Consider the following 17680-nt stretch of genomic DNA (forward strand, 5'->3'; position numbering starts at 1 on the left):
ATTCTAACAGGTGTGAGGTCTTACCTCATTGTAGTTTTGATTTGCATTTCTCTAATAATTAGTGATGTTGAGCAGCTTTTCATGTGCGTCTTGGCCATCTCTGTGTCTTCTTTGAAGAAACGTCTCTTTAGATCTTCTGCCCATTTTTGTATTGGGTTGTTTGTTTTATTAATATTAAGCTGCATGAGCTGTTTATATATATTGGAGATTAAACCTTTGTCCATTGATTCGTTTGTGAACGTTTTCGCCCATTCTGAGGGTTGCCTTTTTCCATTCCCGTTTTTTTTAACAAAGAAAGAAAGAAAGCAAAAGAAGCAGAACACTAATGTGCGTGAAATATGCCTCTTGAAACTGTCGTTTTGAAATATGGACGTCTTTTGAATTTTTTGGTCGATATATGACCCCAGGATTTGTTTTCAGGGCAGGTGTCATTTACAGGCCTGTAATGATTTGGAATATCCACTGACCATTAGCGCTGGCATTAAACCTGCAGTTGTGTGAAACGGCCACAAGGTGGCAGCAGTTCTCCCTTACCAAATCTGGTTACTAGGGCAGCAGAGCCTCAATGGAAGTCCTGTTCGAGATTGGAATGTAGAACGGAATGTGCCAGGAGAAAGCCCCTCAAGTTTGTCTCACTACTTCTTGTTCGTGTTTTTAATATAATTTTTTATTTTTTATTACAGCAAGTTTGAGTACAACGTTTAGCTTGTTGTAGGTGTGCAAGAGGTGGTTCTTTTACACATATACATATGTCTGTTCTTCCTGGGATCCTTTTCCCATGTACGTTATGACAGAATGTTGAGTAGTCTTCTCTTGGTACTCCGTAGGTCTTTGGTGATTATATACGTCTACTGTGTTTGTATCTGTCTGCTAACCCCAATATCGTAATGAATTCAATCCTCACACCTTTCCTTTGGTGAACCATAAGTTTGTTTAATGAATCTGTGATTGCCCTTCTCCGTGGAAATATCTGCCCTGGTATCAATTTATAGGTAACACCTATAAGTGATATGATATGATATGTGTCTTTCACTTTCTGACTTACTCCAAGTCACGTGATTACCTCGAGACTCATCTACGGTGCTGCAAATGGCATTGTGTCCTTTTTCTCCTTGGCGAATATTCTGTCTTAGCGAGGTCCATTTTCTGCAATGTGATTCCCTGAGGGCTGAGGATTAGCTGACCTGGGCAGCCTGACCCTGCCGGCAAGCCCTCCCCAGGTGTGCCTGGGTTGAGGTCAATATAAACAGCACTCCAGGCAGCAATAGCCCCTGCAGCTGTGCCTTACTCCATATTCTCTGCCCCGTCAGCAGTCTCGGGGCTGTGCTGGTGGGAGGGTGTGAGGGTCCACGGCTTTGTGGGTGGCCCGGTGTGAGTGGGGCTCTGCTGGACTTTCGGCAGGAGTTGCCAGGCTGCCACCTGTAAAGAAGAGGATGTGTCACCCATAACTTCCACTGGAATATCTCTGCGGGCTGAGGTGAGGAAGGAAAAAAAGGAGTGGGGGCCGGGACAGGAGGGGTATCTCAGGCAGGGCAATAGAAAGCTTCCAGAAGAGCGCCCGTGGCCAGTACCATCCTGGCTGACCTGCAGGCACCAAGTTGGCCTGCGTGCTGTCGCTGGTGTGGCTCCACGGCCCTTCCTCTAGGCTTTCAAGCCCTTGTACATATTCAGGTGTTTCACCTGGGAAGGGTGGGAACAGTTCAGCAGCATCTGGCCTGGGGCTCAGCTCACGTTTACTCACAGAGGCCTCGGCACGGTCTCCCAGCTTTGCAATGAGGATGCTCCTGGCGAGGGCGGGCGGGGCTGCTGGCTGTATGGAAGATGATTCCCCACCTCTGACAAATTTCAGAATTGTTTACCACTGGAGCAAGTGCCTTGGTAGTGTTTTGCTCTGTATAACTGTTAGGTTCAGTTTTTTTTTTTTTCTTTTTTGGTTCAAGTTAGATTTTATTCCTCATTTATGTATTTATAGATATAAGCATGGAAATAATTCATTCGTATAAATACGTCAGTGTGAATGGAAGAACATTTTTTCTGTTTTATTTTTACATTTTATTTTTTAAAATTTTGAAATTTAATTTTAGTTATTTTTTATACAGTAGGTTATTATTAGTTATCTATTTTATGCATAGACATGTATACAGGTCAATCCCAATCTCCCAACTCATCCCACCACCACCACCCCATGGCTTCCCCCACTTTGTGTCCATACGTTTGTTCTCTACCTCTGTGTCTCTATTTCTGCCCTGCAAACCAGTTCATCTCTACCATTTTTCTAGGTTCCACATATAGGCATTAATATACAATATTTGTTTTTCTCTTTCTGGCTTACTTCACTCTGTATGACAGTCTCTAGATCCATCAACTTCTCTACAAATGACCCAGTTTCATTCCTTTTTATGGCTGAGTAATATTCCATTTTATATATGTACCACATCTTTATCCATTCGTCTGTCTGTGGGCATTTATGTTGCTTCCATAACCTGGCTATTGTAAATAGTGCTGCAATGAACATTGTGGTGAATGTGTCTCTGTGATTTATGGTTTTCTCTGGGTATATGCCCAGAAGTGGGATTGCTGGATCCTATGGTAATTCTCTTTTTAGTTTTTTAAAGGAACCTCCATACTGTTCTCCATAGTGACTGTATCAATTTACATTCCCACCAATAGCGGAAGAGGGTTCCTTTTGTCCACACCCTCCCCAGAATTTGTTGTTTGTAGATTATCTGATGATGCCGATTCTCACAGGTGTGAGGTCTTACCTCATTGTAGTTTTGATTTGCATTTCTCTAATAATTAGTGATGTTGAGCAGCTTTTCATGTGCGTCTTGGCCATCTCTGTGTCTTCTGTGAAGAAACGTCTCTTTAGATCTTCTGCCCATTTTTGTATTGGGTTGTTTGTTTTATTAATATTAAGCTGCATGAGCTGTTTATATATATTGGAGATTAAACCTTTGTCCATTGATTCGTTTGTGAACGTTTTCGCCCACTCTGAGGGTTGCCTTTTTCCATTCCCGTTTTTTTTAACAAAGAAAGAAAGAAAGCAAAAGAAGCAGAACACTAATGTGCGTGAAATATGCCTCTTGAAACTGTCGTTTTGAAATATGGACGTCTTTTGAATTTTTTGGTCGCTATATGACCCCAGGATTTGTTTTCAGGGCAGGTGTCATTTACAGGCCTGTAATGATTTGGAATATCCACTGACCATTAGCGCTGGCATTAAACCTGCAGTTGTGTGAAACGGCCACAAGGTGGCAGCAGTTCTCCCTTACCAAATCTGGTTACTAGGGCAGCAGAGCCTCAATGGAAGTCGTGTTCGAGATTGGAATGTAGAACGGAATGTGCCAGGAGAAAGCCCCTCAAGTTTGTCTCACTACTTCTTGTTCGTGTTTTTAATTTAATTTTTTTATTTTTTATTACAGCAAGTTTGAGTACAACGTTTAGCTTGTTGTAGGTGTGCAAGAGGTGGTTCTTTTACACATATACATATGTCTGTTCTTCCTGGGATCCTTTTCCCATGTACGTTATGACAGAATGTTGAGTAGTCTTCTCTTGGTACTCCGTAGGTCTTTGGTGATTATATACGTCTACTGTGTTTGTATCTGTCTGTTAACCCCAATATCGTAATGAATTCAATCCTCACACCTTTCCTTTGGTGAACCATAAGTTTGTTTAATGAATCTGTGATTGCCCTTCTCCGTGGAAATATCTGCCCTGGTATCAATTTATAGGTAACACCTATAAGTGATATGATATGATATGTGTCTTTCACTTTCTGACTTACTCCAAGTCACGTGATTACCTCGAGACTCATCTACGGTGCTGCAAATGGCATTGTGTCCTTTTTTTCCTTGGTGAATATTCTGTCTTAGCGAGGTCCATATTCTGCAATGTGATTCCCTGAGGGCTGAGGATTAGCTGACCTGGGCAGCCTGACCCTGCCGGCAAGCCCTCCCCAGGTGTGCCTGCGTTGAGGTCAATATAAACAGCACTCCAGGCAGCAATAGTCCCTGCAGCTGTGCCTGACTCCATATCCTCTGCCCCGTCAGCAGTCTCGGGGCTGTGCTGGTGGGAGGGTGTGAGGGTCCACGGCTTTGTGGGTGGCCCGGTGTGAGTGGGGCTCTGCTGGACTTTCGGCAGGAGTTGCCAGGCTGCCACCTGTAAAGAAGAGGATGTGTCACCCATAACTTCCACTGGAATATCTCTGCGGGCTGAGGTGAGGAAGGAAAAAAAGGAGTGGGGGCCGGGACAGGAGGGGTATCTCAGGCAGGGCAATAGAAAGCTTCCAGAAGAGCGCCCGTGGCCAGTACCATCCTGGCTGACCTGCAGGCACCAAGTTGGCCTGCGTGCTGTCGCTGGTGTGGCTCCACGGCCCTTCCTCTAGGCTTTCAAGCCCTTGTACATATTCAGGTGTTTCACCTGGGAAGGGTGGGAACAGTTCAGCAGCATCTGGCCTGGGGCTCAGCTCACGTTTACTCACAGAGGCCTCGGCACGGTCTCCCAGCTTTGCAATGAGGATGCTACTGGCGAGGGCGGGCGGGGCTGCTGGCTGTATGGGAGATGATTCCCCACCTCTGACCAATTTCAGAATTGTTTACCACTGGAGCAAGTGCCTTGGTAGTGTTTTCTTCTGTATAACTGTTAGGTTCAGTTTTTTTTTTTTCTTTTTTGGTTCAAGTTAGATTTTATTCCTCATTTATGTATTTATAGATATAAGCATGGAAATAATTCATTCGTATAAATACATCAGTGTGAATGGAAGAACATTTTTTCTGTTTTATTTTTACATTTTATTTTTTAAAATTTTGAAATTTAATTTTAGTTATTTTTTTATACAGTAGGTTATTATTAGTTATCTATTTTATGCATAGACATGTATACAGGTCAATCCCAATCTCCCAACTCATCCCACCACCACCACCCCATGGCTTCCCCCACTTTGTGTCCATACGTTTGTTCTCTACCTCTGTGTCTCTATTTCTGCCCTGCAAACCAGTTCATCTCTACCATTTTTCTAGGTTCCACATATAGGCATTAATATACCATATTTGTTTTTCTCTTTCTGGCTTACTTCACTCTGTATGACAGTCTCTAGATCCATCAACTTCTCTACAAATGACCCAGTTTCATTCCTTTTTATGGCTGAGTAATATTCCATTTTATATATGTACCACATCTTTATCCATTCGTCTGTCTGTGGGCATTTATGTTGCTTCCATAACCTGGCTATTGTAAATAGTGCTGCAATGAACATTGTGGTGAATGTGTCTCTGTGATTTATGGTTTTCTCTGGGTATATGCCCAGAAGTGGGATTGCTGGATCCTATGGTAATTCTCTTTTTAGTTTTTTAAAGGAACCTCCATACTGTTCTCCATAGTGACTGTATCAATTTACATTCCCACCAATAGCGGAAGAGGGTTCCTTTTGTCCACACCCTCCCCAGAATTTGTTGTTTGTAGATTATCTGATGATGCCGATTCTAACAGGTGTGAGGTCTTACCTCATTGTAGTTTTGATTTGCATTTCTCTAATAATTAGTGATGTTGAGCAGCTTTTCATGTGCGTCTTGGCCATCTCTGTGTCTTCTTTGAAGAAACGTCTCTTTAGATCTTCTGCCCATTTTTGTATTGGGTTGTTTGTTTTATTAATATTAAGCTGCATGAGCTGTTTATATATATTGGAGATTAAACCTTTGTCCATTGATTCGTTTGTGAACGTTTTCGCCCATTCTGAGGGTTGCCTTTCTCCATTCCCGTTTCTTTTAACAAAGAAAGAAAGAAAGCAAAAGAAGCAGAACACTAATGTGCGTGAAATATGCCTCTTGAAACTGTCGTTTTGAAATATGGACGTCTTTTGAATTTTTTGGTCGCTATAGGACCCCAGGATTTGTTTTCAGGGCAGGTGTCATTTACAGGCCTGTAATGATTTGGAATATCCACTGACCATTAGCGCTGGCATTAAACCTGCAGTTGTGTGAAACGGCCACAAGGTGGCAGCAGTTCTCCCTTACCAAATCTGGTTACTAGGGCAGCAGAGCCTCAATGGAAGTCGTGTTCGAGATTGGAATGTAGAACGGAATGTGCCAGGAGAAAGCCCCTCAAGTTTGTCTCACTACTTCTTGTTCGTGTTTTTAATTTAATTTTTTTATTTTTTATTACAGCAAGTTTGAGTACAACGTTTAGCTTGTTGTAGGTGTGCAAGAGGTGGTTCTTTTACACATATACATATGTCTGTTCTTCCTGGGATCCTTTTCCCATGTACGTTATGACAGAATGTTGAGTAGTCTTCTCTTGGTACTCCGTAGGTCTTTGGTGATTATATACGTCTACTGTGTTTGTATCTGTCTGTTAACCCCAATATCGTAATGAATTCAATCCTCACACCTTTCCTTTGGTGAACCATAAGTTTGTTTAATGAATCTGTGATTGCCCTTCTCCGTGGAAATATCTGCCCTGGTATCAATTTATAGGTAACACCTATAAGTGATATGATATGATATGTGTCTTTCACTTTCTGACTTACTCCAAGTCACGTGATTACCTCGAGACTCATCTACGGTGCTGCAAATGGCATTGTGTCCTTTTTTTCCTTGGTGAATATTCTGTCTTAGCGAGGTCCATATTCTGCAATGTGATTCCCTGAGGGCTGAGGATTAGCTGACCTGGGCAGCCTGACCCTGCCGGCAAGCCCTCCCCAGGTGTGCCTGCGTTGAGGTCAATATAAACAGCACTCCAGGCAGCAATAGTCCCTGCAGCTGTGCCTGACTCCATATCCTCTGCCCCGTCAGCAGTCTCGGGGCTGTGCTGGTGGGAGGGTGTGAGGGTCCACGGCTTTGTGGGTGGCCCGGTGTGAGTGGGGCTCTGCTGGACTTTCGGCAGGAGTTGCCAGGCTGCCACCTGTAAAGAAGAGGATGTGTCACCCATAACTTCCACTGGAATATCTCTGCGGGCTGAGGTGAGGAAGGAAAAAAAGGAGTGGGGGCCGGGACAGGAGGGGTATCTCAGGCAGGGCAATAGAAAGCTTCCAGAAGAGCGCCCGTTGCCAGTACCATCCTGGCTGACCTGCAGGCACCAAGTTGGCCTGCGTGCTGTCGCTGGTGTGGCTCCACGGCCCTTCCTCTAGGCTTTCAAGCCCTTGTACATATTCAGGTGTTTCACCTGGGAAGGGTGGGAACAGTTCAGCAGCATCTGGCCTGGGGCTCAGCTCACGTTTACTCACAGAGGCCTCGGCACGGTCTCCCAGCTTTGCAATGAGGATGCTCCTGGCGAGGGCGGGCGGGGCTGCTGGCTGTATGGGAGATGATTCCCCACCTCTGACCAATTTCAGAATTGTTTACCACTGGAGCAAGTGCCTTGGTAGTGTTTTCCTCTGTATAACTGTTAGGTTCAGTTTTTTTTTTTTTTCTTTTTTGGTTCAAGTTAGATTTTATTCCTCATTTATGTATTTATAGATATAAGCATGGAAATAATTCATTCGTATAAATACATCAGTGTGAATGGAAGAACATTTTTTCTGTTTTATTTTTACATTTTATTTTTTAAAATTTTGAAATTTAATTTTAGTTATTTTTTTATACAGTAGGTTATTATTAGTTATCTATTTTATGCATAGACATGTATACAGGTCAATCCCAATCTCCCAACTCATCCCACCACCACCACCCCATGGCTTCCCCCACTTTGTGTCCATACGTTTGTTCTCTACCTCTGTGTCTCTATTTCTGCCCTGCAAACCAGTTCATCTCTACCATTTTTCTAGGTTCCACATATAGGCATTAATATACCATATTTGTTTTTCTCTTTCTGGCTTACTTCACTCTGTATGACAGTCTCTAGATCCATCAACTTCTCTACAAATGACCCAGTTTCATTCCTTTTTATGGCTGAGTAATATTCCATTTTATATATGTACCACATCTTTATCCATTCGTCTGTCTGTGGGCATTTATGTTGCTTCCATAACCTGGTTATTGTAAATAGTGCTGCAATGAACATTGTGGTGAATGTGTCTCTGTGATTTATGGTTTTCTCTGGGTATATGCCCAGAAGTGGGATTGCTGGATCCTATGGTAATTCTCTTTTTAGTTTTTTAAAGGAACCTCCATACTGTTCTCCATAGTGACTGTATCAATTTACATTCCCACCAATAGCGGAAGAGGGTTCCTTTTGTCCACACCCTCCCCAGAATTTGTTGTTTGTAGATTATCTGATGATGCCGATTCTAACAGGTGTGAGGTCTTACCTCATTGTAGTTTTGATTTGCATTTCTCTAATAATTAGTGATGTTGAGCAGCTTTTCATGTGCGTCTTGGCCATCTCTGTGTCTTCTGTGAAGAAACGTCTCTTTAGATCTTCTGCCCATTTTTGTATTGGGTTGTTTGTTTTATTAATATTAAGCTGCATGAGCTGTTTATATATATTGGAGATTAAACCTTTGTCCATTGATTCGTTTGTGAACGTTTTCGCCCACTCTGAGGGTTGCCTTTTTCCATTCCCGTTTTTTTTAACAAAGAAAGAAAGAAAGCAAAAGAAGCAGAACACTAATGTGCGTGAAATATGCCTCTTGAAACTGTCGTTTTGAAATATGGACGTCTTTTGAATTTTTTGGTCGCTATATGACCCCAGGATTTGTTTTCAGGGCAGGTGTCATTTACAGGCCTGTAATGATTTGGAATATCCACTGACCATTAGCGCTGGCATTAAACCTGCAGTTGTGTGAAACGGCCACAAGGTGGCAGCAGTTCTCCCTTACCAAATCTGGTTACTAGGGCAGCAGAGCCTCAATGGAAGTCGTGTTCGAGATTGGAATGTAGAACGGAATGTGCCAGGAGAAAGCCCCTCAAGTTTGTCTCACTACTTCTTGTTCGTGTTTTTAATTTAATTTTTTTATTTTTTATTACAGCAAGTTTGAGTACAACGTTTAGCTTGTTGTAGGTGTGCAAGAGGTGGTTCTTTTACACATATACATATGTCTGTTCTTCCTGGGATCCTTTTCCCATGTACGTTATGACAGAATGTTGAGTAGTCTTCTCTTGGTACTCCGTAGGTCTTTGGTGATTATATACGTCTACTGTGTTTGTATCTGTCTGTTAACCCCAATATCGTAATGAATTCAATCCTCACACCTTTCCTTTGGTGAACCATAAGTTTGTTTAATGAATCTGTGATTGCCCTTCTCCGTGGAAATATCTGCCCTGGTATCAATTTATAGGTAACACCTATAAGTGATATGATATGATATGTGTCTTTCACTTTCTGACTTACTCCAAGTCACGTGATTACCTCGAGACTCATCTACGGTGCTGCAAATGGCATTGTGTCCTTTTTTTCCTTGGTGAATATTCTGTCTTAGCGAGGTCCATATTCTGCAATGTGATTCCCTGAGGGCTGAGGATTAGCTGACCTGGGCAGCCTGACCCTGCCGGCAAGCCCTCCCCAGGTGTGCCTGCGTTGAGGTCAATATAAACAGCACTCCAGGCAGCAATAGTCCCTGCAGCTGTGCCTGACTCCATATCCTCTGCCCCGTCAGCAGTCTCGGGGCTGTGCTGGTGGGAGGGTGTGAGGGTCCACGGCTTTGTGGGTGGCCCGGTGTGAGTGGGGCTCTGCTGGACTTTCGGCAGGAGTTGCCAGGCTGCCACCTGTAAAGAAGAGGATGTGTCACCCATAACTTCCACTGGAATATCTCTGCGGGCTGAGGTGAGGAAGGAAAAAAAGGAGTGGGGGCCGGGACAGGAGGGGTATCTCAGGCAGGGCAATAGAAAGCTTCCAGAAGAGCGCCCGTGGCCAGTACCATCCTGGCTGACCTGCAGGCACCAAGTTGGCCTGCGTGCTGTCGCTGGTGTGGCTCCACGGCCCTTCCTCTAGGCTTTCAAGCCCTTGTACATATTCAGGTGTTTCACCTGGGAAGGGTGGGAACAGTTCAGCAGCATCTGGCCTGGGGCTCAGCTCACGTTTACTCACAGAGGCCTCGGCACGGTCTCCCAGCTTTGCAATGAGGATGCTACTGGCGAGGGCGGGCGGGGCTGCTGGCTGTATGGGAGATGATTCCCCACCTCTGACCAATTTCAGAATTGTTTACCACTGGAGCAAGTGCCTTGGTAGTGTTTTCTTCTGTATAACTGTTAGGTTCAGTTTTTTTTTTTTCTTTTTTGGTTCAAGTTAGATTTTATTCCTCATTTATGTATTTATAGATATAAGCATGGAAATAATTCATTCGTATAAATACATCAGTGTGAATGGAAGAACATTTTTTCTGTTTTATTTTTACATTTTATTTTTTAAAATTTTGAAATTTAATTTTAGTTATTTTTTTATACAGTAGGTTATTATTAGTTATCTATTTTATGCATAGACATGTATACAGGTCAATCCCAATCTCCCAACTCATCCCACCACCACCACCCCATGGCTTCCCCCACTTTGTGTCCATACGTTTGTTCTCTACCTCTGTGTCTCTATTTCTGCCCTGCAAACCAGTTCATCTCTACCATTTTTCTAGGTTCCACATATAGGCATTAATATACCATATTTGTTTTTCTCTTTCTGGCTTACTTCACTCTGTATGACAGTCTCTAGATCCATCAACTTCTCTACAAATGACCCAGTTTCATTCCTTTTTATGGCTGAGTAATATTCCATTTTATATATGTACCACATCTTTATCCATTCGTCTGTCTGTGGGCATTTATGTTGCTTCCATAACCTGGCTATTGTAAATAGTGCTGCAATGAACATTGTGGTGAATGTGTCTCTGTGATTTATGGTTTTCTCTGGGTATATGCCCAGAAGTGGGATTGCTGGATCCTATGGTAATTCTCTTTTTAGTTTTTTAAAGGAACCTCCATACTGTTCTCCATAGTGACTGTATCAATTTACATTCCCACCAATAGCGGAAGAGGGTTCCTTTTGTCCACACCCTCCCCAGAATTTGTTGTTTGTAGATTATCTGATGATGCCGATTCTAACAGGTGTGAGGTCTTACCTCATTGTAGTTTTGATTTGCATTTCTCTAATAATTAGTGATGTTGAGCAGCTTTTCATGTGCGTCTTGGCCATCTCTGTGTCTTCTTTGAAGAAACGTCTCTTTAGATCTTCTGCCCATTTTTGTATTGGGTTGTTTGTTTTATTAATATTAAGCTGCATGAGCTGTTTATATATATTGGAGATTAAACCTTTGTCCATTGATTCGTTTGTGAACGTTTTCGCCCATTCTGAGGGTTGCCTTTCTCCATTCCCGTTTCTTTTAACAAAGAAAGAAAGAAAGCAAAAGAAGCAGAACACTAATGTGCGTGAAATATGCCTCTTGAAACTGTCGTTTTGAAATATGGACGTCTTTTGAATTTTTTGGTCGCTATAGGACCCCAGGATTTGTTTTCAGGGCAGGTGTCATTTACAGGCCTGTAATGATTTGGAATATCCACTGACCATTAGCGCTGGCATTAAACCTGCAGTTGTGTGAAACGGCCACAAGGTGGCAGCAGTTCTCCCTTACCAAATCTGGTTACTAGGGCAGCAGAGCCTCAATGGAAGTCGTGTTCGAGATTGGAATGTAGAACGGAATGTGCCAGGAGAAAGCCCCTCAAGTTTGTCTCACTACTTCTTGTTCGTGTTTTTAATTTAATTTTTTTATTTTTTATTACAGCAAGTTTGAGTACAACGTTTAGCTTGTTGTAGGTGTGCAAGAGGTGGTTCTTTTACACATATACATATGTCTGTTCTTCCTGGGATCCTTTTCCCATGTACGTTATGACAGAATGTTGAGTAGTCTTCTCTTGGTACTCCGTAGGTCTTTGGTGATTATATACGTCTACTGTGTTTGTATCTGTCTGTTAACCCCAATATCGTAATGAATTCAATCCTCACACCTTTCCTTTGGTGAACCATAAGTTTGTTTAATGAATCTGTGATTGCCCTTCTCCGTGGAAATATCTGCCCTGGTATCAATTTATAGGTAACACCTATAAGTGATATGATATGATATGTGTCTTTCACTTTCTGACTTACTCCAAGTCACGTGATTACCTCGAGACTCATCTACGGTGCTGCAAATGGCATTGTGTCCTTTTTTTCCTTGGTGAATATTCTGTCTTAGCGAGGTCCATATTCTGCAATGTGATTCCCTGAGGGCTGAGGATTAGCTGACCTGGGCAGCCTGACCCTGCCGGCAAGCCCTCCCCAGGTGTGCCTGCGTTGAGGTCAATATAAACAGCACTCCAGGCAGCAATAGTCCCTGCAGCTGTGCCTGACTCCATATCCTCTGCCCCGTCAGCAGTCTCGGGGCTGTGCTGGTGGGAGGGTGTGAGGGTCCACGGCTTTGTGGGTGGCCCGGTGTGAGTGGGGCTCTGCTGGACTTTCGGCAGGAGTTGCCAGGCTGCCACCTGTAAAGAAGAGGATGTGTCACCCATAACTTCCACTGGAATATCTCTGCGGGCTGAGGTGAGGAAGGAAAAAAAGGAGTGGGGGCCGGGACAGGAGGGGTATCTCAGGCAGGGCAATAGAAAGCTTCCAGAAGAGCGCCCGTTGCCAGTACCATCCTGGCTGACCTGCAGGCACCAAGTTGGCCTGCGTGCTGTCGCTGGTGTGGCTCCACGGCCCTTCCTCTAGGCTTTCAAGCCCTTGTACATATTCAGGTGTTTCACCTGGGAAGGGTGGGAACAGTTCAGCAGCATCTGGCCTGGGGCTCAGCTCACGTTTACTCACAGAGGCCTCGGCACGGTCTCCCAGCTTTGCAATGAGGATGCTCCTGGCGAGGGCGGGCGGGGCTGCTGGCTGTATGGGAGATGATTCCCCACCTCTGACCAATTTCAGAATTGTTTACCACTGGAGCAAGTGCCTTGGTAGTGTTTTCCTCTGTATAACTGTTAGGTTCAGTTTTTTTTTTTTTTCTTTTTTGGTTCAAGTTAGATTTTATTCCTCATTTATGTATTTATAGATATAAGCATGGAAATAATTCATTCGTATAAATACATCAGTGTGAATGGAAGAACATTTTTTCTGTTTTATTTTTACATTTTATTTTTTAAAATTTTGAAATTTAATTTTAGTTATTTTTTTATACAGTAGGTTATTATTAGTTATCTATTTTATGCATAGACATGTATACAGGTCAATCCCAATCTCCCAACTCATCCCACCACCACCACCCCATGGCTTCCCCCACTTTGTGTCCATACGTTTGTTCTCTACCTCTGTGTCTCTATTTCTGCCCTGCAAACCAGTTCATCTCTACCATTTTTCTAGGTTCCACATATAGGCATTAATATACCATATTTGTTTTTCTCTTTCTGGCTTACTTCACTCTGTATGACAGTCTCTAGATCCATCAACTTCTCTACAAATGACCCAGTTTCATTCCTTTTTATGGCTGAGTAATATTCCATTTTATATATGTACCACATCTTTATCCATTCGTCTGTCTGTGGGCATTTATGTTGCTTCCATAACCTGGTTATTGTAAATAGTGCTGCAATGAACATTGTGGTGAATGTGTCTCTGTGATTTATGGTTTTCTCTGGGTATATGCCCAGAAGTGGGATTGCTGGATCCTATGGTAATTCTCTTTTTAGTTTTTTAAAGGAACCTCCATACTGTTCTCCATAGTGACTGTATCAATTTACATTCCCACCAATAGCGGAAGAGGGTTCCTTTTGTCCACACCCTCCCCAGAATTTGTTGTTTGTAGATTATCTGATGATGCCGATTCTAACAGGTGTGAGGTCTTACCTCATTGTAGTTTTGATTTGCATTTCTCTAATAATTAGTGATGTTGAGCAGCTTTTCATGTGCGTCTTGGCCATCTCTGTGTCTTCTGTGAAGAAACGTCTCTTTAGATCTTCTGCCCATTTTTGTATTGGGTTGTTTGTTTTATTAATATTAAGCTGCATGAGCTGTTTATATATATTGGAGATTAAACCTTTGTCCATTGATTCGTTTGTGAACGTTTTCGCCCATTCTGAGGGTTGCCTTTTTCCATTCCCGTTTTTTTTAACAAAGAAAGAAAGAAAGCAAAAGAAGCAGAACACTAATGTGCGTGAAATATGCCTCTTGAAACTGTCGTTTTGAAATATGGACGTCTTTTGAATTTTTTGGTCGATATAGGACCCCAGGATTTGTTTTCAGGGCAGGTGTCATTTACAGGCCTGTAATGATTTGGAATATCCACTGACCATTAGCGCTGGCATTAAACCTGCAGTTGTGTGAAACGGCCACAAGGTGGCAGCAGTTCTCCCTTACCAAATCTGGTTACTAGGGCAGCAGAGCCTCAATGGAAGTCGTGTTCGAGATTGGAATGTAGAACGGAATGTGCCAGGAGAAAGCCCCTCAAGTTTGTCTCACTACTTCTTGTTCGTGTTTTTAATTTAATTTTTTATTTTTTATTACAGCAAGTTTGAGTACAACGTTTAGCTTGTTGTAGGTGTGCAAGAGGTGGTTCTTTTACACATATACATATGTCTGTTCTTCCTGGGATCCTTTTCCCATGTACGTTATGACAGAATGTTGAGTAGTCTTCTCTTGGTACTCCGTAGGTCTTTGGTGATTATATACGTCTACTGTGTTTGTATCTGTCTGTTAACCCCAATATCGTAATGAATTCAATCCTCACACCTTTCCTTTGGTGAACCATAAGTTTGTTTAATGAATCTGAGATTGCCCTTCTCCGTGGAAATATCTGCCCTGGTATCAATTTATAGGTAACACCTATAAGTGATATGATATGATATGTGTCTTTCACTTTCTGACTTACTCCAAGTAACGTGATTACCTCGAGACTCATCTACGGTGCTGCAAATGGCATTGTGTCCTATTTTTCCTTGGCGAATATTCTGTCTTTGCGAGGTCCATATTCTGCAATGTGATTCCCTGAGGGCTGAGGATTAGCTGACCTGGGCAGCCTGACCCTGCCGGCAAGCCCTCCCCAGGTGTGCCTGCGTTGAGGTCAATATAAACAGCACTCCAGGCAGCAATAGTCCCTGCAGCTGTGCCTGACTCCATATCCTCTGCCCCGTCAGCAGTCTCGGGGCTGTGCTGGTGGGAGGGTGTGAGGGTCCACGGCTTTGTGGGTGGCCCGGTGTGAGTGGGGCTCTGCTGGACTTTCGGCAGGAGTTGCCAGGCTGCCACCTGTAAAGAAGAGGATGTGTCACCCATAACTTCCACTGGAATATCTCTGCGGGCTGAGGTGAGGAAGGAAAAAAAGGAGTGGGGGCCGGGACAGGAGGGGTATCTCAGGCAGGGCAATAGAAAGCTTCCAGAAGAGCGCCCGTGGCCAGTACCATCCTGGCTGACCTGCAGGCACCAAGTTGGCCTGCGTGCTGTCGCTGGTGTGGCTCCACGGCCCTTCCTCTAGGCTTTCAAGCCCTTGTACATATTCAGGTGTTTCACCTGGGAAGGGTGGGAACAGTTCAGCAGCATCTGGCCTGGGGCTCAGCTCACGTTTACTCACAGAGGCCTCGGCACGGTCTCCCAGCTTTGCAATGAGGATGCTCCTTGCGTGGGCGGGCGGGGCTGCTGGCTGTATGGGAGATGATTCCCCACCTCTGACCAATTTCAGAATTGTTTACCACTGGAGCAAGTGCCTTGGTAGTGTTTTCCTCTGTATAACTGTTAGGTTCAGTTTTTTTTTTCTTTTTTGGTTCAAGTTAGATTTTATTCCTCATTTATGTATTTATAGATATAAGCATGGAAATAATTCATTCGTATAAATACATCAGTGTGAATGGAAGAACTTTTTTTCTGTTTTATTTTTACATTTTATTTTTTAAAATTTTGAAATTTAATTTTAGTTATTTTTTTATACAGTAGGTTATTATTAGTTATCTATTTTATGCATAGACATGTATACAGGTCAATCCCAATCTCCCAACTCATCCCACCACCACCACCCCATGGCTTCCCCCACATTGTGTCCATACGTTTGTTCTCTACCTCTGTGTCTCTATTTCTGCCCTGCAAACCAGTTCATCTCTACCATTTTTCTAGGTTCCACATATAGGCATTAATATACCATATTTGTTTTTCTCTTTCTGGCTTACTTCACTCTGTATGACAGTCTCTAGATCCATCAACTTCTCTACAAATGACCCAGTTTCATTCCTTTTTATGGCTGAGTAATATTCCATTTTATATATGTACCACATCTTTATCCATTCGTCTGTCTGTGGGCATTTATGTTGCTTCCATAACCTGGCTATTGTAAATAGTGCTGCAATGAACATTGTGGTGAATGTGTCTCTGTGATTTATGGTTTTCTCTGGGTATATGCCCAGAAGTGGGATTGCTGGATCCTATGGTAATTCTCTTTTTAGTTTTTTAAAGGAACCTCCATACTGTTCTCCATAGTGACTGTATCAATTTACATTCCCACCAATAGCGGAAGAGGGTTCCTTTTGTCCACACCCTCCCCAGAATTTGTTGTTTGTAGATTATCTGATGATGCCGATTCTAACAGGTGTGAGGTCTTACCTCATTGTAGTTTTGATTTGCATTTCTCTAATAATTAGTGATGTTGAGCAGCTTTTCATGTGCGTCTTGGCCATCTCTGTGTCTTCTGTGAAGAAACGTCTCTTTAGATCTTCTGCCCATTTTTGTATTGGGTTGTTTGTTTTATTAATATTAAGCTGCATGAGCTGTTTATATATATTGGAGATTAAACCTTTGTCCATTGATTCGTTTGTGAACGTTTTCGCCCACTCTGAGGGTTGCCTTTTTCCATTCCCGTTTTTTTTAACAAAGAAAGAAAGAAAGCAAAAGAAGCAGAACACTAATGTGCGTGAAATATGCCTCTTGAAACTGTCGTTTTGAAATATGGACGTCTTTTGAATTTTTTGGTCGATATATGACCCCAGGATTTGTTTTCAGGGCAGGTGTCATTTACAGGCCTGTAATGATTTGGAATATCCACTGACCATTAGCGCTGGCATTAAACCTGCAGTTGTGTGAAACGGCCACAAGGTGGCAGCAGTTCTCCCTTACCAAATCTGGTTACTAGGGCAGCAGAGCCTCAATGGAAGTCGTGTTCGAGATTGGAATGTAGAACGGAATGTGCCAGGAGAAAGCCCCTCAAGTTTGTCTCACTACTTCTTGTTCGTGTTTTTAATTTAATTTTTTATTTTTTATTACAGCAAGTTTGAGTACAACGTTTAGCTTGTTGTAGGTGTGCAAGAGGTGGTTCTTTTACACATATACATATGTCTGTTCTTCCTGGGATCCTTTTCCCATGTACGTTATGACAGAATGTTGAGTAGTCTTCTCTTGGTACTCCGTAGGTCTTTGGTGATTATATACGTCTACTGTGTTTGTATCTGTCTGCTAACCCCAATATCGTAATGAATTCAATCCTCACACCTTTCCTTTGGTGAACCATAAGTTTGTTTAATGAATCTGTGATTGCCCTTCTCCGTGGAAATATCTGCCCTGGTATCAATTTATAGGTAACACCTATAAGTGATATGATATGATATGTGTCTTTCACTTTCTGACTTACTCCAAGTCACGTGATTACCTCGAGACTCATCTACCGTGCTGCAAATGGCATTGTGTCCTTTTTTTCCTTGGCGAATATTCTGTCTTAGCGAGGTCCATTTTCTGCAATGTGATTCCCTGAGGGCTGAGGATTAGCTGACCTGGGCAGCCTGACCCTGCCGGCAAGCCCTCCCCAGGTGTGCCTGCGTTGAGGTCAATATAA

The sequence above is a fragment of the Mesoplodon bidens genome (assembly GCF_964165515.1).
Source record: "Mesoplodon bidens genome assembly, contig: HAP1_SCAFFOLD_56, whole genome shotgun sequence".
Lineage (NCBI taxonomy): Eukaryota > Metazoa > Chordata > Mammalia > Artiodactyla > Ziphiidae > Mesoplodon > Mesoplodon bidens.